Genomic DNA, 23,193 nt, shown 5'->3' with positions numbered 1-23,193 from the left:
TTTCAAAAATAAACATTTTCAAATATTTTCTGTGTTCATTTCTGATGCAATCTCTGTGAAGGGATAGGTATTGTTTTCTGTGTTTGTGTGCCATGTTGAAGGTTTATACACTTACTAAAAAAAATACTTTATACATTTACTAAAAAAACACTGAGGTAATTCCTGTACAGCTTCTCCTTCCATCTTTGAATCAAATTCTTTGAATCAAAATTATAACAATAAATACAGCATGTGATGTCATACTTTGTGGCACGTGCACACGTTGCAATCACTGGGTTTCACTTACAGCTCACTGTTATAACTGTTCTAGTAAAAAGTCGGTCTGCAATGCTTCAGCACATTTAAAAATCCATCCTTATTTAGGGACCCACAATGAACTTTATTCAAGTTTGTGATGGACTTTTGGCTATTCCTATCAGCAGTATGTAAAAGAAAAGTCCTTTTCCTAATCAAAGTCCACGTTTACAAATTCTGAATTCTACATTACGCACTTAGCAATGTAAATATCTTTTGCTTTTGTTAAAACCTTGTTGTCCTGCAAGCCGAACTCCTCTTTTTCTTTCATGAAGTTTATCTATAATTGCCATACATTTTCTCCTACTGCCTAGGTTTGTATGATTAATGCAGTTGTTGCTGTGAATTAGATTGTCTGTTATGGTAGACAGGAATCCTGCCATGTGTCAGAATTCTTGTTTTAAAAGAAGTTTCTTAAACCTGTATGAATTTGATGATGTCTTCAGTAATTGAAATACAAGATGTATAAATGCACTTCCTACTTTGTTGGAGAAGCAGTTCGGGCAATCCATTTCAGAAGGTTACAAGTTTTCAGTAGTATAAGACAGGTGATTTTTTAAATTGTTAAGTAGTCACTGTGCAGGTTAAAAGCTGCCATTTGATGGTTACGGTTATTGAGCAGTAATCATTCCTGGTAATAGCATGATATGTAGGTAGAAAAGAAACACTACATTCTTCTCCTTTCATCCAGGTATATCTCTGCAGTACATTTTTATTAGTAGTAGTGTAAGAATAGTGTTATTTTGTAAGCACTAAATACCCATTTAAATGTTCTAAAGAAACTGAACATTTCAGCAAGGAAATATGACAAAGAAAGCAAAGAGAAGATATGGGCAATATAGTCAGGATTATGGCCTTAAATAGGCTAGCATTTAATTTTATTCAGAATTATTGTGTGGAAAGAAAAAAGCTTCAGACTTGTCTGTCTTGTTATAGTTGTATATACATGCACTAAAGTCCACGTTAGTTTGTCTTTGCAGACAATAAATGTGAAATTGTGGAAAGTATTTTGAACTTCGAGGATTGTACATTCAGATTGAAAATTAAGTAATTCAATTCATCTGTTGTACTGCGGCCTTTATTATAACTGTTGACTCCCTCAGAATAACTTGATTTCTAATGGAAAAAGTTGCCCTTAAGCTGTTGTTTTGAAATTTCATGGAGAAATGCTATGACACTTCTCACAGCAGGCATCTCCAGGGAATTCTATTCTTAATTGGCCTTACACTAGTACCTTTGTTAGAGGAAATAAGAAAAGAAGCAAGTACCAAGTTGTAAAATGAGAGGCTTCTTGGAGGTTGGACCCAACGATCTCTTGAGGTCCCTTCCAACACCTACAATTCTGTGATTCTTTACCTCTAGCTTCCATATGTTTAGAAACAGTCATGAAATAGTTAGATACTTAGTTTGCAGTGTATGGAGAATTTATTACTGCCAGCTTGCTGCAGCTGGGCTGCAGAAACTCTTCATCAATGCAGTGAAAGACTTGAGCAATTCATATTCATTAAAGTCATTGCTCGGTTATTGAACTGCACTCTCTTCAACAATTTTCTGTTTTCTCAGAAGATGCGTTGGTGAAGCTCTAGTGAAAAATATGGAGAGGTACAACTATGTGATGGAAAGTTTTTCCACTTTGGAATTATTCATGGGAGAATTGAAGTGTCCTAGAAGAACAGCAGCAAAAAACAGTATCTGATGATTTTGTACAGCTACATGATCAAGTCATGTAAGAAAAGGGAGACTGATGTTAGTTGCAATGCTTTGTAGGTAGCCTTACAGTATGCAACTTGATAAGGCCCAAAGGTGGGAAGTTGTAGTTAACACCAAAAATGCTTAGAAGAGCTGTGTTTAAGGATATTTTGATACAGGTCCTTAAATCTCAGAACTAAAACAGCTCTCTAAAATGCTTTTTTTCAGGTAATCATTCTTTGTTTCTAGATGCTAATTGCCATCTTGTCACTATTTCTAACAGCAGTTGTCAAATGGAGCTTTAGTGTTGTGATCAGATGCTCCCAATTTTTCTTCAGTCATTTCCATACTGCAGCCTCTGGGTTGGAAGTGTTTCTGAGCCATAGTATATGCATTACTACTTGTCTGCCAGTCATTTCAAGTAGTCAGTGATCTAGTCTGGGACTACTAATAATACTTTGTCAGTGTACTGTTACCTGTAACTTAATCTGTGTGGCAGCTGATGTAAGGTACCTTACAGTGGTAATTATTTTTGATACTTGTCTCCAATGTGACTTCTAAAGATTTTTTATTTTGATTTTCTCAAGCTTTTTAGTCAAAATTCAGCCCTGTGAGTTTATTTCATTTTTGAAAGTTTTCCCTGCTTTGTGTAGGTTAGTTTTTGTTTCAATTTAGAGTCCAGACCTTTACTTTTTTGTATATATTACAGTTTTGTAAAAACAGAATTTAACACTGTGGAGATTAGTAACTAGATGACAACAGATGACAAAATTGTTAAAATTTACATGTGTTCAAATTATTTTTACAAATGTGAACTTGATTTAAATCAACTAATTAAAAAGAGATGACTGAAATCATCACAGTCGAACAGATATCAACCTTTATATTGTACTTTTCCAACCTTTGAAATAAACTGTTCTTTATACTTCTTTATTTCTATATTTTATTTATATATCTTAAATTCAGTAAAGTCAAAAACTGTGTGTTGCAAGTTCCTGGTATATTCTGCGTAGTTTCATAATGCACTGAATTAAATTTCTGACAATTCTTTTATATAAGGTATCCCAAAGTTGAGTTTGTTTGCGTACTGTGTATGGATTTACATCTCCTGTCTGACCTCCATAGCGCTTTAGAAGTTATAATTGACATTGACTTGATAATTACAAAAATTCTTTTTTAATCAACTGATCCATCAGAAGGTAAAAGTAGATTATTGAGGTTTTAGCTATTTTAACTTGAATGTTTTGTCTCTGAATTTCAACTTTCAGTAGGCAGTTCTATTTTTTTTATTATTTTTTTTAAACATGGACAGCCATGTCAAATCACATTATATAACAGATTTCTATAAGACAGTTAAAGAAAAAATATTGCTAAATGTAGTAAAGTGGTCTTTAAGTTGGGAACAAATGTGTTCTGTAGGGATGTTTATGCGAAGAGTTTTTCCACAGCTGATAGTACAGCACTTTCTTTGTGTCATCAGTTCAGTGGTATGTTTTTTCAAAATTTACTATATCACGTTCAATGCTGTATTTTAGGAGATTGTATTTGCAGTCATGAGAGAGCTCTTTCTTCCTTCCAAAAATGACTCTATGTATGACAATGTGTTTTTGCTTAGTTCATTAAATGGAAGACAGGAGTTGCTGCCATTGGTGAAGAGTGCCTCAAGGAGACACAAAAGTTAAAACAATGTTGTGTGGAGTGATGTCCTGGGATACCTTTGGCTAAATTGCAAGACTTTTAATTGATTTCAGAATTTTCTTTAATGGATTTTAGTGACCATAAAAAGGTGCTTAACTGATATTGCTACCTGGTGGTTTGTAAATGCAGCCAATTATAAGAGAGAATTTCTGGGCAGAGCAAGCACTTTATATTGCCAACAATTTTAGCTGGCTCAGCATACTGACTTAAAAATATAAATAGTTTTATGAATTAGTTGTTACTTCGTTCTACTTTAGAATGAAAATCTCCTGCATGTACCAGTAGGAAATTATTTTTCTTTAGCATTGCATGTCTGTCAAAAATGACAGGGAATATGCTGCTATTAAAATATACACTGTATAATTACTACAATATTAACTTATTTTATGGTAGCAACCAGTGAGCTCAAAGGAAGGTCAAGTTATGTTGGGAAATAGCATACTCATATCCTCAAGCTACATTGAACAATAGCTTCTAGATGAATAATTGCAGTGGCAAAATATAATTTATTTTTATTCCATTATTTACATGATGGTTGTCTGGCATGCATGGTGTTGAATGCTGAATAATACTTCTGTTCAGGAAAATTTGGACAAAATGTAGTATTGCAAAGCAAAGGAGCTACCTAAAGGATGATGCTGAGTCTCAACTTTCTTTCATTGGTAGTCTTTCATAATTATCCCTTATCTCGTAGGTTTTCAAGCGTTGAGAGTTTGAAGGAGATTAATTTTAAATATTTCTCTCTCTACAAGTATCATTATAAACAGATGTTTGCACATAGCGATAAGGATTCTTTTTGTATAAAGTGACTAGTTTCCAAAGCTTTTCAGATCGATGTGAGCCTAGCTAAGGATCTCTGGTTTTAGTAGTTCTGATGAGGTGCTGCCAGGACATTCTGCTTTCTTAGTTGGAGACTGGTTTTCTTCCTGCAGCACTACCACTGAGCTCTCTCTGTGTATGTTTTCAGAGCAGCTGACATTCTTGAAAGGAGAAATATTTAATATCGACAGTAGTTTTGATTTCTTGTTAATTAGTCAAAGTGGTACCAAATTTTGATGTTTTAGGCTGTGCTTTCTGAGTGGTAGATTTGGTCTTTGAATGTGCTTTGAAGGACTGGGTGCTTGGTCACACAGATGGAGACCTGGGCTGTGGACTCTAGTTTCTTCGGAGTGGGGGAATAAACCAAGGCTGTAGAGAGGGTAGGTGTTGCGTATTGAGGTCTCACCTTGATGTGCGATGAAGGCTTCATCAGAGGCTGGACACAGACCCACGAATGAGGAAGTGGTCTTAGCAGTTTAAACACGTCCTTTGCTATTTATTCTAAACATGCCCCAACAAAACTTTCTTAAGGAGCTAGTCTGAATTCCTTCCTCACTAATATTTTTGCCCTTCTAGTGTCAATGTTCCGTCAAATAGGTGATATAGGTACTCATACTGGTGCTTGTCTTCCGTGGCTTAACAGGATTAGCTGAAGTCAAGCATTTTCTTGCACTTCTTTGTACTAATTTTTTTTTCCAACCATTTCTGCAACGCTCTCAAAAGAAAGATAACTCCTCCTCCATGTTAACCATGTGATGAAGAGACTTGGTTGAGAATCTGTTCGATATCAAATTGAATATGAAAAAAGGCACTGGTGTTATCCATCTATATCCAAAAACTGAGTTTCCATTGTTCATATAAACTCAGATGTTGATGAAGTGTACAATGGTACTTAACGTTGATTTTGTGGCTGTCAAATAATTTCTGACAGAGTTACACTTGAAAACATTTGGAAATTCCCTGTTACTGAGCCTGTGCTGTATAGTTCGATCAGTCAAAGGCTTTGACTCTATTGTTTGGATAGAATGGGGTGTGCTTTTTGTGGAAAGGAAAAACTCTTTGATCATATGTATATTTTGCTCTCTACAACTACCTGAAAGGAAGTTGTGAGGAGCTGGGGATCAGCCTCTTCCAGCAGATAGGTAGTGATAGAACAAGAGGGAATGGCCTCAAGTTCTACCAGGGGAAGTTCAGGTTAGAAATTAGAAATTTCTTCTCAGAAAGAGCAGTCAGGCATTGGAATGGGTTTCCCAGGCAGGTGGTGGAGTCACTGTCTCTGGGGGTGTTCAAGGAAAGGTTGGACGTAGTGCTTACGGACATGGTTTTAGTGGGTGATAGTGTTGGTAGGGTGATGGTTTGACCACATGATCTTGGAGGTCTTTCCCAACCTTAATGGTTCTATGATTGTTATATACCCAAAACAACTAAACAATATCATGTTAATGACATATAGCTAATCTATTGGTTGAATTAGATGGACATAGTTTGGGGATTTTTTTCAAATTCGGTTGTCATTTGGAAAGATTGGGAAATGTACTTTGTACAGAAATTAATTACGTTTAGAGTTTTGTTTAATTTTGGATTGGATTAGGTGTTTAGGTCAACTTGAAATGAATGTTTTGTTTGGTTCTACGAATACCCACAGACTTTAAAAATACAGGTCAACTCAGAAACAAAACAACATTTGTGAGTGAGGTGTGTTTTTATTTATGTATTTTCAAAAATGGGAATGGTTTACCATGGAAGGTGTTTACACTAAAACATTACAGTTTCCCTCCATGTAAAAAAATTCACCATTTTGAAATTTCATTAAAAATTTTCTTTCCTGTTGGAAGCTTGCTGATTTCAATACGGAAATTATGCTTGTTCCCCAAAAGCTATAAGCTGTACTTAGGCAAGTGTCTGTTTCTGTTTAGCAAAAACAGCATTAGAAAAGGAAATTTTTTAGTACTGTTTACCAGTAATTGCCTAGGGTAACACAGCAAAAAGCTGAATATAAAATTAAGAAAGTTAAGCTCAGAGCACTTTTTCATGCTGTGTTCTTTACAGCAAAAAGGAAGCAAAGCTAAAGGCAGGCTTTACCTGTACATGCAGACCATATTTTATTCTTCCTTTGCTTCTTTATCCATACTGAAGGAAGCATTAGAGTGAAAAAGCAAACATTAGTACCCTTTAAACACCTCCAAAAGTGTCAGCAAAAGCCAAACAACGTTTTCTTGTAAGGTAACTCTAAGGAGGAAACATGAATATTCATTGCTGGTTGGCTGTTCCTGCAGTTCTCCCATACTTAAGTCACGTTATGCATTTACCCCATAAAAACTTCAGCAGGAAAAAAACAAAAACAAACAAAAACAAACAAACAAACAACACAACCGACAATGTAACATTTGATACAAAATAATATGTTGAAGGCATAGCGTATATTGACTTCTACTTGCTCTCTTTTAGCAGCAAGAGTGATGTTATGAGAGTATGAAGTCTGTGTCCATTATAATTGGTTGTTAACTGTCTTATGGAATACTTTTCTATCAGAGTAGACAAATTCTCAAAATGCTGAATTTTTGACTGGAATATATTGAATTCTACAATTAGAGATATTGTAGAAGGAGCTGAGTAAGTTCCATGTAGCTTTGTATAATGAAATGCTTGAATCGTCTTTTTCAAAATGATTTTGTTTTGCCTCTGTGCTCTCCAATTTATTGAATCAGAATGTTCTGATACATAGAATATAAGATGTATAAGAAAGCAAAATTACATATGAAAATCTTTTCTTAAAAATGCTCTTTCCCCGTAAAAGCATACGAACAAACCCAAACCCCATCTAATTTCTCATTTCCTTTCCAATCATATTTTTTGAGAGGACAGTTTTCCTATCACAAATAATCTGGTACATACACAGCTTTGTTAGGCATAGTGTAATTTTAAGTTTTTTTTGCTTGTTGGTTGATTTTAGTTTTTATTTTTTTTGGGGGGGGAGGTTGTGGGGGGTGTTAAGGGACGGGGAAGGGAGTTGGTTGCAGTGTTTTTCTAAGATAGACCTCTTCTGTCAGCCTTTTTACTGACTTCTGGGCGGGGAAGGCCTTCTAATATTGTTCCTGAAGTATAATTTGAAGTTGCATTCCAGGGATCTTGGGTCGCTGTATTTGAGACACTTTGATAAACAGCTTTTCTTTGTTCTTCTGTGCTTCTTGGCTCTGGCTAAAGAGCTAGGCTTTTTTGTTGTTTTTAAGTTTATTAAAATTCTTTCTGTATTGTCTTTTGTGTTTTGTGAATGTTTAAGTTTTGCCTGCTGACTTTGCTAATGCACAGAATACGTAGGCCAAGGTAAATATTTTGGTACCAGCGTATCATTTCTTAGAGTTACATGGGATAACATAATGAATTAGTTTTTCATGGCTGCATGTAATCTTTTCTAATGATCCTGAAAGAAATAGGTGTATTTACATTCCATCAGTAATGATTAGAAGCAGTGACTTCAGGTAAGTACAAACTGCTATGTTACAGAAATTTAAACACACACAACATCACACAACATTGGCAACATCTTGTAACATAAAGATTTTTAAGAGAATAAAAAGATGTCTTTTCAGTAGCATATTAAAATATTGCAGTTATTTTCAAGCTTCATTTGAGAAACAAAATTACAAGGTTAATGAGCTTTCCTCTTGACTCAAAAAGAAATTCCCACTTAAGTTTTTGGTATGTGTTTCTTTTATATGGTCGGCTTTGCTGAAATGCTATGGTTGTTTCTGTCATCTTCACTGTGTCTGCATAAAAGGTTCCTCTGAGTTATTTTCAATCGTATTCAATAAACGCAGTGTCCATTGCATTAGATTATTGGTTTCTAGGTTGTTTAATTTGCTGCATTCTGAAATTATGCATTGGAATATGTGAGGCAGTTCATTTTACATGTGGGAAAACAATCATCTTGCTGCCTATTTATAGGAATCTTAGGTGACTGATTCAAGACAGAAACTCGTATCTGTTGTATTGGATAATTGAGCTGAATGCTTTTTTTCTGGTCTGACCGAAGGTCTTTCTCCTCCTGTCCCCTCCTCAAAACTGCATTACAGCAGTGAGCTTCCTCCAGTTTAAGACATTATTTTCACAGTAACGCTTTTCATTTACACGTTTTAAAAACGTGTAAATCTTTCTTTTGTATTTGCTCATTAGTCCTGAAAGATGACACTATTTACATTTGTGTTTGCTATACAAGGACTGAGTTTCCATTGAGATATATGCAGGAGCACCTAGCTTTAGTAAAGGGGTGATTTCTTCCATTAATTTCATTAATGTCCTTTGATTATTGTTTAAATATATCTGATGTATATAATAATTTATATGTCATATATGTATATAATAATCTATGTAATGGTCTATATGATAGTATATATAACATATATATTTTATTAAAAATAATTACATATAAGAAAATATTACTATTTTGCAGTTAGAGTTGAAGTCTCGCTCTGAGATGCCCAGGTGTGAGCTGACTTCAATGTATAAACCATGTAGCCATTCCATTGTACTGCTGTTCTTTGACTGAACTCAGCTTTCCTTTGGACTATCATATCAGCTCCTGCACAGTGCTGTCAAACATCATTTAACGTGGCTTTAGAATGGGGTTATGTTTGGTAACTAAGTCCTGGGAGAAGAGAACTGCCACTGTCTTGAGGTATAGGTAAAAATGATCATACCCTAAAGATGGAGATTAGATTGGAATGAAAGCTGTATGCTCTTTGGTACATAACAGCACACCAGCAAGAATGAAATATTAAGCTAAAGAAAAATATGTGTATTAGTTTGTCATTCTCACAAGCCGAAGTCTTTTTTGATGTTATGTATATAGGGAATTACAGGTAAGGATTTGTAGAAACAAACCTTCAGTAGTGTGCCAGGAGCTCTCATGAAATGACTCCAGCCCTCTTCATGCCTAAGATTTTATGCTTTTTGATTTTGACAATGGAATGCTTTTCAGGGTTGCACAGATCAGTCTAGTGATATGCTTTATGGTGCAACCAAGCGAATGTTTGCATCAGCAGAGCTGAGACAGAAGTTCAAACCCATTACGGAAATTTCCCAGATCAGTCCATTATGAAATTTACTGCCTGAGATGGACCTGCAGTCCACTGGCTGAGCTGTCAGGAGAAGCTTCCAGTTACTTCATATATTCCATGTTGCCCTCCAAATGTCCAGGCATTGATGTAACGGTGCATGTTCTGCTTAACAGGCAAATGTCATGCAAGGAGAAATGCGCTGAAAGCACTGAACATTTATTTAGCTGCTGGCTAAACTGCAATTTTATTTTTCCTGGGGGAAGATGATCTGAAATTGATGGCAATGGTACTAACATAAAAACATTCTCTTTGAAATTATTCTTGGTACTTTGGAGATAATGTGACCTTTGTTTAAATTAGAGTTATGGTACTTGCTTTTAATGCTTCAGTGGAAGACTTGAAACTATATTGATTTAAATCTGGAAAAACCCAAACTAGGTATTAGCTTTGTTCTATTTTTATTCACTCTTGCTGATTTTGAGTTGTATGTAAAATTAATTCATGTTTTCTTTTTCATTTTTGATTTTTTTTAGCACTTTGTAAAATATACTTTTCTAGCTCTTTGCTAGTTCTTCACTTTGTGCTGTTCAAGCTGATAATTACCTTGGGATACACTCATACTGCTTTTTGTTTGTCATGTTTTCACAGAACTGTTTATGAATCACTTCCAGGAAAAAATTAAGTACCTCTACAATTAATGTCTTTCAGAATATATTTCAGGTCTGTTAAATGGTACTATAATGTTTCTGTCCATGGTGTCCCAGATCTGATGCATTTGTAGTATAATACATATGTAGTCAGTCCCCTCCTTTTAGAAAGCCTCAAACATATTGCACATGCTGTATAGGTGATCGACTCATGCAGAATAAATTTGATGCTTTCCAAAGACTGACGACTCTGCAGTGCACTCGTGGTATGTCTGATGCTGCCATCACAATACTAAACATGCTGATTGTGTGCTCTGTAGCCACCAAGGACTTCTCTGGGATTCACAACTTGCCACTGTTTTTGAGAATCAGCCAAGAATCAGCACAAGACTCAAATTTAGTTTGTTAAAAATGTTAATATTTCATTATGGGTATAGATCGTGTAGATCATATCATCTTCTAATTTTATCATTACCAAGAACTTTCACTAATATAATATTGCTTCCATTTGCTTATAACTGTGTCAAACTTTAATTGATACTCCTATTTATAATCATTTAACTATTTGGAAGAATTAGGTAGAAGATGTTATTTTATGCAGGTTTAGAAATGAGGAAACTTTTTTATTGACAAGTTCAGGAAGCCTTCATGCCTTAGTATGATCGTTCTTTTGCTTTTGGGTCACTTATAAATAAATATATAAAATATATTTATTCTATAGTATAGTATGTAGTGTGTATATATACTCTATATACTATACTACATAAAATATACTATATATATATAGCACTTAGTTCAGATGTTTTTTACTGAGATTCAGGAGATTTTGGCTGTTAGATTTTGTAGGCATGCTCCACAATTTAGGCTGATTTCATGCATTTTTTGTTCCTTATTGCCAGGTCTGCTGTGATACCAGGCATCAGAAATGAGGAAGGGGAACCTCTTTTCACTTTTGCTCCATGTGTTAATGTCTTCCTCTGGCCTTGATAAAGGTTTTAGTCCAGACAATCTGTTTAATCATCCATGTAGCAGCCTCATAAAACACATGTGCTGTAACAGTTAGTTAATTTGCCAAAAAATCTTGTCCACACCACATTTAGAACATGAATCAGACTAGATTTTGCAAGTATGCAGTGTAACGTGCAAAACTGTAACTAGAGGCCCTTCCCTTGCAAGGAAAAACACTTAGGCACTGTTTACTGTTTGTATAATTAGAATGCCTAAGTGCTGTGTACCTTTAAAAAAAAAAAAAAAAAGAAAGAAAAAAAAAACAGCTGGAGGTGGCCCCAAAGAGCTTATAATGTTATAATATAAACAACAGAGGAGAAATACAGTAGAATAATATTATGTAATTACATTCAAGATAATAATCAGTTGTTCACAGTATTTACTGCTGAGACTAAGGTCTTGTGTGGAATGATAGAGGAAAGGTTGTTATTTAGGAAAGATTAGGAAAGATAATGTAGTACAAAGAGTGGTCGTTCATTTTGGGAGGAGCTATGCCCCTAAAAGTCGCAAAATTCATGTTACCTTAAAGATTTTCATCAGGAGTCAGTCTGTGTGTGCTAGGCTGTGTTTCTTAAAGTAGTAATTTCTTCTCTATGGGGATTATTATAGAAGTCTGAATAGCTTTAAATGGATTCCTTAGATGCTTCGGAATGTTGTTCCTGTCATGGTTGTCTGTTCCAAAATATAAATCCCCTTAATAATGTAATATGAAATAAAATGCATATTTTCTGAAAATCTGGACTATTTGTTGGTTTAGGATGCTCTCTTATCTGTAAGTTGTTGTCAAAGGCAAATAGACATTGTTCAGAGGAGAGCTTGCCAGATGTATTGACAGTGTTGCCAGCATTTCTTGTAGCATGACCAGATTACCTTTTTTGTCTCTGTCAAACCTGCCTAGTAATGCTGCTTTTTCAATAGTCTCTCTAAGTGTGCACGGGCTGTGGTAGCTTACAGTGTTGGGAAGAAAAATATAAAATGTATGCAAATGCTTATTTCGCATGCCCAACTAAGACTTGTACAGACAAGAGGACTCCTCTAATCTCTTAGCTTTGGCAGTTTAAAGAAACAGAGAAGGCTGTTTAGCAAAGGTTGTAATTTTATTTTTATTTTTTTTTAGTGGAAAAAGCACAAGTTTTGGTCATATTTGCTCTATAACTCAGACTTCTCGTTCTTTTTTATTTTTTTAAACCTTATGCAAATGTTTGCATTTATGCTGTTTAACTCTTTTAATGACAAGAAATCATTTCAGTTTCAATTTTTTTTTGTGGAAAAAGATGCTTTTGTTTTTTTAAATAAAGGTTTAGTATAAAAGAGCCAAAGCAGAAATGAATACAATTAAAAATACTGCCTCATTTTTAGCCTCACACAATAGTTTCAGATGTAATGTAAACAAACCAATAACAAACCAGTCCATGCCTCCATTTTAACTTGGCTTAGTTCTCCAGTCTGGCTTACTTAAGGACCATATAAACACTTGGATTATCCCAATGGAAAAAATAAACAGACTAGTGTATATGTAAGGTAGGAAATAAGCTACTATAAGCAGCTGAGGAGACAGGAAGACAGGCTCAGCAGAGCTGGTTTATGCTGCTTCAAAAGTGTAAGTGAAACTGGATAAGAGTGATCAGATCTTGCTTTCTGGAATGGGGTACAGATTTGTCTGTGTATCCCCTTGGAAGTTTTATAATCTTGCACATACCTTTGTGATTAGGGATGGTAGCATCTCATTTGAGTTTCAGTGAAATTTCAGTTTTTCAGAATATAATTTTGTTGTATTGTAAGAGAATAGAAAGCTGGAAGGAGACTTAGGCTTGTTTTTTTTAGTCATATATTCAGAAATTTCAAAGTGTGACAGCAATAAGTGATACAATTTGAATCTTTTAAGATACTGACGTTATAGAAATACTGCAATTCTGCAATGTCCTAGTTCTATTAAACCAAGGGATTTGGAAGGATATCAGGAAATCTAGATGTGGCGATCTGCCCAAACTCTCCTCTCCCATCACTGAGCTGCTGTTTTCTATGCAGACTTACCTAGCTGAGGTGAACCGTCCCTGCAAGGCTTCACCTAATATTGAAGAAGCTGGGCTGCCTTCTCGTATTTTCCAAAGGCATGAGATACCTGTCCCAGCACAACACTTACCTTGAGAATCCACCGATTTCAGGGAGCCCATGTACACTGCGATGCTAGTGTCCTCTGGCACTTCAGCAAAAGGAGAAGGGATGCTCACCAAGGAGGGAGAAGCAGAGCTCACCTCTGATTTAATAATTTGGGTGTTATTTGATATTGCAAATATTAGAGTTAGTGATACCATGAGAGCAATTCATTATTGGTAACCGCTGGGTGGGTGGCTCTGTTGAAAATCAACGTGATTCTTACTGCAATCTTGAAATGTCTGCTAAAGATGGAGTGCTGGGATGGTCCCAGACTGTGAGTTTAGGAGCCTCCAGGTTGCCGAGTGGTACTGTTTCAAAGTTCCCTAAGCTGGTCTTAAACGTGAGATGTTCTTGAGGAAGGTGCCTTCGCACGGTAGCAGAAGTCGGATAACCTGAAGAACTGCGTAGCACAGAAGACTTGGTGTTTCAGAGAGCTTGTAGAAAGAGCTGAGCTGCGTGTACAGCCTGACTGCAGCTCCGCACAGCGGGCTCTGGCAGTTGGACTTTGCGAAGCTGCTGTTCCGAAAGCACCTCCGTCATAGGAAACTAATTTCCTGGTGGCTTTGAGCTCTGTAGTCTACTTGAGCTGTAATAATCATGGATCTAAAACTACCACATTTTCACTGTGCTTGCTTAACATATCTCTTTAAAAAAGATAAATATGTATATACATATAAATACATATAAAATACATATAAAAATATGTATCTCTTAAAAGCCAAAGTAATTTATAGGAAACAATTTGATGTTGTCTTCATCAGGTATTGAATTAGATGTCAGTATACTAAGGCAACATGACCTTGCAGCCTTAGAAAATTTTATTAAATGCTTTTCAAATAGCAAAATACTTTGCATGTGTATGCATTTTGTTTGTCCTTATTGAAACAGACTTCTTCAGAAATGTAAGTTTTCTTCTTCTAGCCCGTATTTTCACTAAGTTGAGGAAGGCTTTCTAAAATCACACTGTTTTAGCATTTTCTTCCAACAAGAAATTATTAAAATTGCTGCTAAATTTAAACGGGAAAGGACTTCTGATCTCTCATTTAAAAAAAAAAAGTTTCATAAAATGAACTGCTAGTTCTTGGCTGGTGCCTGTTAGTCATAGAATCACAGAATGGCTTGGGTTGGAAGGGACCTTAAAGACCACCCAGTTCCAACCCCCTGCCATGGGCAGGGACACCTCACACTAGACCAGGTTGTCCAAAGCCCCATCCAGCCTGGCCTTGAACACCTCCAGGGATGGGGCATCCACAGCTGCTCTGGGCAGCCTGTGCCAGTGCCTCACCACCCTCTGAGTAAAGAATTTCTTCCTTATACCTAAACTAAATCTGCCTTCTCATAGTTTAAAACCATTTCCCCTTGTCCTATCACTCCATTCTGTGATAAAGAGTCCCTCCCTAGCTTTCCTGTAGGCCCCCTTTAGGTACTGGAAGGCTGCGATAAGGTCTCCCCAGAGCCTTCTCTTCTCCAGGCTGAATAACCCCAACTCCCTTAGCCTGTCTTCTTAGGCATGATGCTCCAGCCCTCTGATCATCCTCAGGGCCGTCCTCTGGGCTTGCTCTAGTGGGTCCATGTCCTTCTTATGGTGGGGGCCCCAGAGCTGAACACAGAGCTCCAGGTGGGGTCTCACAAGAGCAGAATCACAGAATCACAGAATTGTAGGGGTTGGAAGGGACCTCAGGAGATCATCAGGTCCAACCCCCCTGCCAAAGCAGGTTCCCTAGAGCAGGCTGCCCAGGTAGGCATCCAGACGGGCCCTGAATATGTCCAGAGAAGGAGACTCCACAACCTCCCTGGGCAGCCTGTCCCAGTGCTCCGTCACCCTCACCGTGAAGTTCTTTCGCATGTTGGTGCAGAACTTCCTGTGCTTCATTTTGTGGCCATTGCCCCTTGTCTTGTCCACACAAACCACCGAAAAGAGGTTGGCCAAATCCCTCTGTCTCCCACACTTAAGATATTTGTAAACCTTGGTAAGACCAGTGTTCATTCTGCCATATAATCATCAAGTTTAAAAAAAAAAACTCATCTACAGTTCTTAAAAAACAGGTAGAGGAGAAGAATCACCCCCCTCACCCTGCTGGCCACGCTTCTCTTGAGAAGCTGTTGTAGCAGAATACTGAAATCAAAATTGAAGTTCAAATGCAAGTTTACTTGTGTCTTTCTGAAAAAACTTACTTGAAAGAGAAAGGCATCTTCTCCAAATTCTCTGCAAAGGAAAACTCATGTACTCCATGTATACAGTAACAAGAAAGTAGTCACCATCTTACTCTGGCAGAGGTAGAAACATGCATGGTAGCTGTGGTTGTCTTCTTGCTGTTTAATTCTGTTAGTAATTTTACAATTATAAATAGTACTTTTGAAGTTACTTCTGAACCACGTTAATAAATACTGTTTTTTGAATGTAAATTCTTAGAGGAAAGGCATATACTATTGTCCATAGCCATGTCTTTTCAGAACAAAAGACACCCACTAAGGTTGGCGTTGTTAAAAATCTCATAAAGGCAAATTGGTAGGTAGTAACCGTGGTTTTATTTGAACTCTCCCTATTGTCAGTGTGAGTATTTCCCTTGAAGTTTTTCACTTTGAGCTCGCACTTAACTTATACATGGAAGAGTTTTATTTCTTTAAAGTGTTGGCAGCCAGTTTTGTGTCACTTTGACTTTTGCTATGAATTGCAATGCCTTGTAAATACTCGCTGTTCAGTCGACCTGCTGAGAAAAGGAAGAAAAAGCTTGATGCTCTGTAAATTTGGCAATGAAGGAGATGAAGATTCTTCATGCTTTTTGGTAGAATGTTTGGCTGGCTTAGAGCTTCCTCAGTAAAAGCTATCCCATCTGATGTTTGCTTTAATTTTTTTTGCTTATTTTATACCAAAGCAGTGTATGTTATATTTTTTCTATGCTTATTCAGTGGAACAGTAGGAAAGGAAAGCTGGATAACATTCCTTTTTTGTTAATTTTATTTATAAATATCTTTTTGCTAAGTTTGCATTATTTGAAACGGAGTGTAAAACATGAGATTTAGTAATGCCACAGCCAGCAGTTGAAGTTTTTACGGGACAGATTAAACTGGTCTTGTGTGTATTTAGTGTTGAATTTAAAAGCAATTCAAATTAAGGCATAGTGTACCTTCTAATTAATCTTACTTTCAGGAAAAAAAAAATCTTTAATTTTGTTTGAAAATTACTGTTTGATTTTATGTTGTTTCTTAGCCACAGGGGTATTGGAGTTTTTCCACTAGCTACTTGTAAATATTTGTTCAGGTATTGGAACTTGTACTTATTTGTTGGCAATATTTGTTTTGCTCCTGTATTTACTGCTGATTTTGTAAAATCTTGGCCATAAATACTTTCAAAACTTTATAATACTGTTATCACAGCCAACCTTGCCTATTATGCAGCATGCAACTACTTAGCACTTTCCATTGCTCCTGTGAAAATGAGACAAGCAATTCCTCCTGTGAAACAGATATGGCGACCAGAATCCGTATTGTTAACAAAGGAGATGCACTGTGTTGCACCAGTCACATTGCAAGCACAGTATAGGTCATCATTATTATGTCCAAAGGTAATTTATCAGAATACAACAGTGGTTGATTTTATCTCCTGCTAAGTGGTCTTCTCTTGGATGGTTTAGCCTTCTGGAGAAACAAGTATCAGTCATTCTATGCCAGTGAAACATTTTGTTCAAAAGACGACTCTAGATGGTAACTTCTGCTAACTTTTCTTTCTTTGCTGCAGAAATGTGAAGGGGAGCACTAATTTCTTGGAGAATGAGTTTTAGCAGAACTAGAATCTCTCATCGTCAAATTTGCATGTGACCTGCATTTCTCTTTGGGGACAAAACGATTCATGTCCCACTACCCCTTCCATTGCAAGGTGACCGGTGTGCCAACTACTTCTTAAAATGAAGAGTAATGTTAGATACCTCATCCCATACAGAGATTCAAAGCATTAAATGATATATATATGAGGTTCAGAACAAAATAAAACTTAATCTTATAATATGGTTAAACCTGAGAAACTCCCTCGCATGGGACATGGTGAAAGTTGACACATGTTTGGAAGAGATAGGACAGATTCATGGAAGAAGAATCCATTTTCTTTAAATACAATCAAGGCTCCTTGGGGAGTGTTGGAATTTGCTGAATACTCAGCAAATACTTTATGCTGCCTATATTTATATTTCATTAAGCATCCACTGTAGACAGCCTTTGGAGAGAGGACACTAGGTTGAAATAACTTGTGGTCTTTGTCATTATGACTATTCTGAAGTGGTATTTCAGCAAATATCTGATTTGCCCCTGTTTTACTTTAGATAAAGTGTGCATTAGCTTATTAATGTTGTTCTTTGCCAGTTTTTATAATGAAGGCTTACCTGCTGTGCATAGATTGTTTTTTGCAGTGCGGGTACTCCTGTTATGTTGTGCAATATCCTTGTGAGTCAAGTACATGCCATCTCCATATCTAATGCTACCATAAGATGGAAATTTTAAAAGTTCTTTTAATAGGAAACTAAGAGCTCATCTGATCAGGTCTGAGTTAACTTTCTCCCAAAGTGCTTTAAAGTGCTCGGTGATTAAGTGAAAAAGCTGCAATTTACAGAAGCAGGCACTTCAACATCAAACAACTCACAGCAAATGTCAAGTGTAAACAATCTGTAAGTTATAAAAAGAAATTGTCTAATCTTTCATGCCATATTCACTGAAGTCATAGTGAGAGCTAAACTCTGTGCGGTGACAAGCCCAGTTGTGACAGTGAGAAAATGCTGAAAGAATACTGAATGTATCTTAGGAAAAACTAAGTCTGCATGCGTGGTCCCACAGACCTGATTGATCCCTCTCAAGCTTAGCTGTTGTCCCTTCTTATTTTACCTTTGCTCAGGCATTTGCTGCTATGGTAAGACAAAAGTCAACACGAGTTGGAGTTTTCTGTAGTCAATTTTAGACATAATGCTATAGTGGTAGCAATTGCTCATGAAATAACAGTTTGAGGCTGGGTAAAAGAAAACATTGCTTTCGTGCTGCTCTGGCATTATTGATAGCATTTAATGCAAAGCTAACTGGTCAGTCAGCATGTTTTTTAAGAAAAAAAAAAGGCACTAGGTAGCTTTTAACAGTCTTCCAAGGGAAACTAGTAATATTGTATGAACCCATTACTGGCTCTTTACATTGGACAAGGCATGGCTGTATTTTTTCTTGTCCTGGAACCCACTCTCATGTGTCTGATATTCATAAATTTCATCTTGCTATGAGTGTTAGAGAAGTGCTAATGTAGGCATAATTTGCACGTGCACATTACAGAGCTCTGTGGCCTCTTTGTTCTAAATCCCAAATAAATAGTCTTTAAAACAAATGTTCTAAGTGTTTTGTACAACTTGCTTAGTTCTGACTTTAAATAGAGATGGTTTTTATACTCAGTTTGGTTGTGTCTGGAAACAGATTAGTAGTAATCATGTCGAATCTCACAGATCAAGTTGGTCTGCTTTATTGGCTCATGAAAATAAGAGCTATGACCTGCACAGATACATGGGACTCATGATGTGCACGCCAGGGTGTCTTGATAGCTTATTACATTTATGCCTTTTTATTGTCATGGACATTGTGTTAAAGGTACTGCAATTTGAAATTGAAACATTGCACGTAAGGTAGGTCTGAGAGGTGTCAGTGAGGGTTCAGAACCTTTAAGGAAGATGCTTGGTTTACCTGTGAAGACCAGTTGTGTCTGCTTTAATTTAGGGTAATTGTATTTGTGAGCAGTTCACAGAATCTCAGAAGGGTTGAGGTTGGAAGGGACTGCTGGAGGTCCAGTGGTCCAACACCCCTGCTCAGGCAGGGACACCTTGAGCATGTTGCCCGAGACCCTGTTCATGGTTTGCTTTCATTTGTGGGCCCGGTGCCCCAAAGGAGGAAAAAAAAAGGAGGGGGGGTGTGTGTGTTAACACTCTTGTACCTAGCTTATTTGTAAACCAGGTCAGATACCCTTGATTAGGTCTCAGATGAAGCATAATTTAAATCTTGACAGACTGAACCTAAACAGGAGTGGTTTTTGTTTTTTTTTTTTTCAGATCAGCCAAGAGATAGGGAGAGAAAAATAAAAGCTATTTCCAGTTCACAAGTAGTACAACAGTGCTGAATAAATGTGCAACTGTTAATGAATAGCTATTTCAAATATTTACAGGAGGCAAAAGAAAAGAAGATTGGCATCCAAGGCAGCTGTGCCCAGGGAGATCTATTAAAAATAAACATGATAAATGATGTTCAAGTGCTCGTATAACTGTCAAATATCAGAGGTACTCAAAAGTGGAAAGTGTTTACACTCTACGGCCATGCAGCTAAGCATTCTGGATAGGAATATTTTTTTCTGTTTTTTCAGAAACCTAAGATTTGGCAAATCAAAAGGGGAGAGAGGATCTAATGAATGTAGGACATTCAAGAACCTTGAACTTTTTTGGACTTTATGCTGCATAAAAAAAAAAAAAAAAAAAAAAAAAACCTCTTGTAGGTGAAACTCATTTCGTTCAATTATTTCCACACTGAACTGTTTTTTCAGTCTTGACTCTTAATAAAACTACATGGCACTTTATGTCATAAAAATAAGTAATGGATTTTGTTATGGCTCTTTCAGTCTTCTGTATTGATGTATGATGGTGATGAAGGTGCAGGTGGATTGTTGCTTTGATTTTGTAGGAATTTTGAAAAATTGTGTACAACATAGTAAGCTATCAACTTCCTGTGCTTCTGTACGCATAGATTTTTCATATTGTCTGGAAAGTATTTTTCATATTCACTTTCAGTTCTGAGTTCAATGTATGTCAGTTGACTGCAGACTTTTTGGCAGAGACATTTTATTTTTGTACTTCACTGTGAGTCTGGTTTCTCTGAAGTTGTCATGCTGGTGAGTCTCGTAAAAAATAATTAAAAAAAATTGATGCCTTAAAAATGAGGTGTACACAAGTGCAAAGGACAAGGAAAATGCCCTTAATTCTAGGATGTTATAGCTGAAATCGTGTTTTGGTGCATGGACATTGCGTTCTTCTGTCTCCCAGTATTGCTTTTCTCTTTCGAAACATAATTAGAAAGAATTATGCTAAAAATACTAATCTAGCTAGGCTTAAAAATCAATTCAATTCTTGTGTTCAAGGGGTAAGGAAATGTATAACGTGTGTAACAAGCACATTTTCACTGAAACATCCCAGGAATCCAATGTGTTACAATTATACGGGTTGCTGTCTTGCTTGTGCAGAAACTCATGTGCTTTAGCGATGGAATTCACTGTGAAATGGATATTCGCTCATCTGTCTGAATCTGTCTTGAAGAACAGCCTAAATAATATGTTAGTTTTATATCTGTTGTCTTGAGCCTTTAAAGCAATTCTTAAATGAAGTATATGCTGATGTCGCAGTGAAGAGGAAGAAATTTGAAAGCATGTCTTTGCTTAACCTGTACACATATTTTAAGGAAATGGTTTAGTGGTTTCCTCAGAAAGTAAGTTTCAGTAAAATCTGCCAGGTCTACTTCCGATCAAATTGTGGTGAAGTAAGATGATGGATAAAAGGGAAAAGATGGGACCTCCTCCAGCCAAAAGACAGTCCAAGCCTGAAAGTTTGGTTCTTTTTTTTTCCATTACATCTTTTCATGTAATGACAGATGTTACCTTTCAATATACCATTGTATAAGAGTATGGTTTCCCAAAATGATCAAAAGAGTCAGCAAGTTCTATTTTTTTTTTTTTATGGAGTCTTTGTACGTCACTGGACGTTGATTTGAAAGTTAACAAGATGTTAGATAGTGAAATGATTGTAGCTGCCATTGCCCAGCATGTTTTCTTTCATTTTTAGTTAAGCATGCTTGTCTGATTTCATAATGGATCTATTGATAGACCACTTTTATCATATCAAGACTGTAATACTGTGCTGCAAAAGGTGCCACTTGAGTTACTTTAGGAAACTAATGTGCACTTTTGTATCTTTTGTAAATGGAGTTTTATAGTTGTGCTATGTAAACCAGAACTCAGAGATCTGCAGGGCATTTTTGTAAATTTTAAAGGTGATGTCTGTGGTGTCTGTGTCACCCTTGAAAAAGGTCCGTGTGATTGGGGACCTAGACTTTGGAGTAAGCACTTATGGAATAGCTCAGGTTGGAAGGGGCCTTAAAGCCCACCCAGTTCCATCCCCCTTGCCATGGGCAGGGACACCTCCCACCAGACCAGGCTGCCCAAAGCCCCATCCAGCCTGGCCTTGAACACCTCCAGGGATGGGGCATCCACAGCTTCTCTGGGAAACCTGTTTCAGGGCCTCACCATCCTCTGAGTAAAGAATTTCTTCCTTATACCTAATCTAAATCTACCTTCTCTTAGTTTAAAACCATTCCCCATTGTCCTGTCTTTAACTGAGCAAAGAGTCACTCTCCATCTTTTTTATAAGCGCCCTTTAAGTACTGAGAAGCTGCAATGAGGTCACCCTGGAAACTTCTCTTCTCCAGGCTGAACGTCCCCTGCTCTCTCAGCCTTTCCTCATTTCTTCTTCTCTGCCTAACTAATACTGCTTAGCTAGGAGCAAAGGAATAATTTTTTTGGTCTGGATTTTCCTACATCCAATGGTGGAACAAGATGTTCTTCTTAACTGGAAAACTAGAATTTTTTGAAGGCTTGGTCTGCATTTAGCTAGCTCACCAGAATCCAGACTGCTTAACTTTACTTATGTGGTAATCAATCAATCAATAAAACAAACAAACAAACAAAAATAATTAAAAAAAAATTGCTGAATTATTTAAGGAAAGGAATAAGTAATGAAGAAAGAAAAGAAGCTGCTTGGAAAGCTTGATAGGTGTATCTATATAAACTTTTGTTTAAGAAAAAATAAAATTCTCTGCTGAGTCTGACCAGTGCAGCTAGTGGTACTATCTCTTGACTGTAGTAAAGGATGGACACTTTACACGGAGGTCACACAGTCTTGGCTTATTTCAGGGATTATTTACCTCTTTTTCCTTCTACAACCTGAAACCCCTTGTACTAGGTAGAAAAGCAAGAGACTACATCCCTGCCAGATCATTTTAGTATCCATTTATAGACCAGTTGCCTGCAAATTAAGGCCTTTTGAACCTGCTGTTTCCATGACTTCTCCAACAGTAAGTTCAAGCAGTTAATTACCTCCATACAAACTGTGTTGGCTTTTTTTAAATCTTTTTCAAAAACTGTTCTGCCAGCTGCACCTGGTGCCTTTGGTTCTTTGCTGTCAGATGTGATGAGCAATTGTTTCACATTCAGCTTAACTAACAACTCAAGTTTATAAAACTCAGGTGCACTTTCCCCTTGGACTTCACCTTTCCAAACTAAATAGCCATGGCTTTTTTCATTTCCCCTTGTAGGGTAGCTGCGCCATCCCCTTGATCATTTTAGTTATCCTTCTCTGCACATTCTTAAATTGAATGTTCTTCTTCAGACATTAGTTTATAACTGCACACAGGAGTCAAGATGCGAGTTCAACAGAACTTTGTGGTGGCAAAATGATAGCTTCTGTCATTTTCTTGGTAGCCTTCCCGATGATGCCCACCATTTTGTTGGCTTTTTTGCTTGCTGTGACATATTATCTGGGAATTCAGAGAATTGTCAGTGACAAGTCTTTGAGGTCGTTTTGTAATTGAGCATCATGTTGGCATGACTAAGTACAGTATTTTGCCTTTATCTACATTATCTTGTGTTTTTTTTTTCCCACATTCACCAAGTTTGGGGAGATCTTTCTTGTTGTCAGTGTGGCATTTGGTGGCTGTCTGAAAAACTGGTATCATCACCAAACTTGGTGATTGCGGTGCACACTCCCACTGCT

At 36.8% G+C, this 23,193-nt stretch overlaps 1 protein-coding gene across 1 annotated transcript in view; it reads left to right on the top strand.

The window, feature by feature from the left end:
- CDKAL1 (CDK5 regulatory subunit associated protein 1 like 1) overlaps positions 1-23,193 on the top strand; it is a 434,104-nt gene that overhangs the window by 193,506 nt on the left and 217,405 nt on the right. The window lies entirely within an intron of this gene.

This window comes from Cygnus atratus, chromosome 2 (assembly GCF_013377495.2).
Source record: "Cygnus atratus isolate AKBS03 ecotype Queensland, Australia chromosome 2, CAtr_DNAZoo_HiC_assembly, whole genome shotgun sequence".
Lineage (NCBI taxonomy): Eukaryota > Metazoa > Chordata > Aves > Anseriformes > Anatidae > Cygnus > Cygnus atratus.
This window is presented reverse-complemented; position numbering and strand designations above follow the sequence as displayed.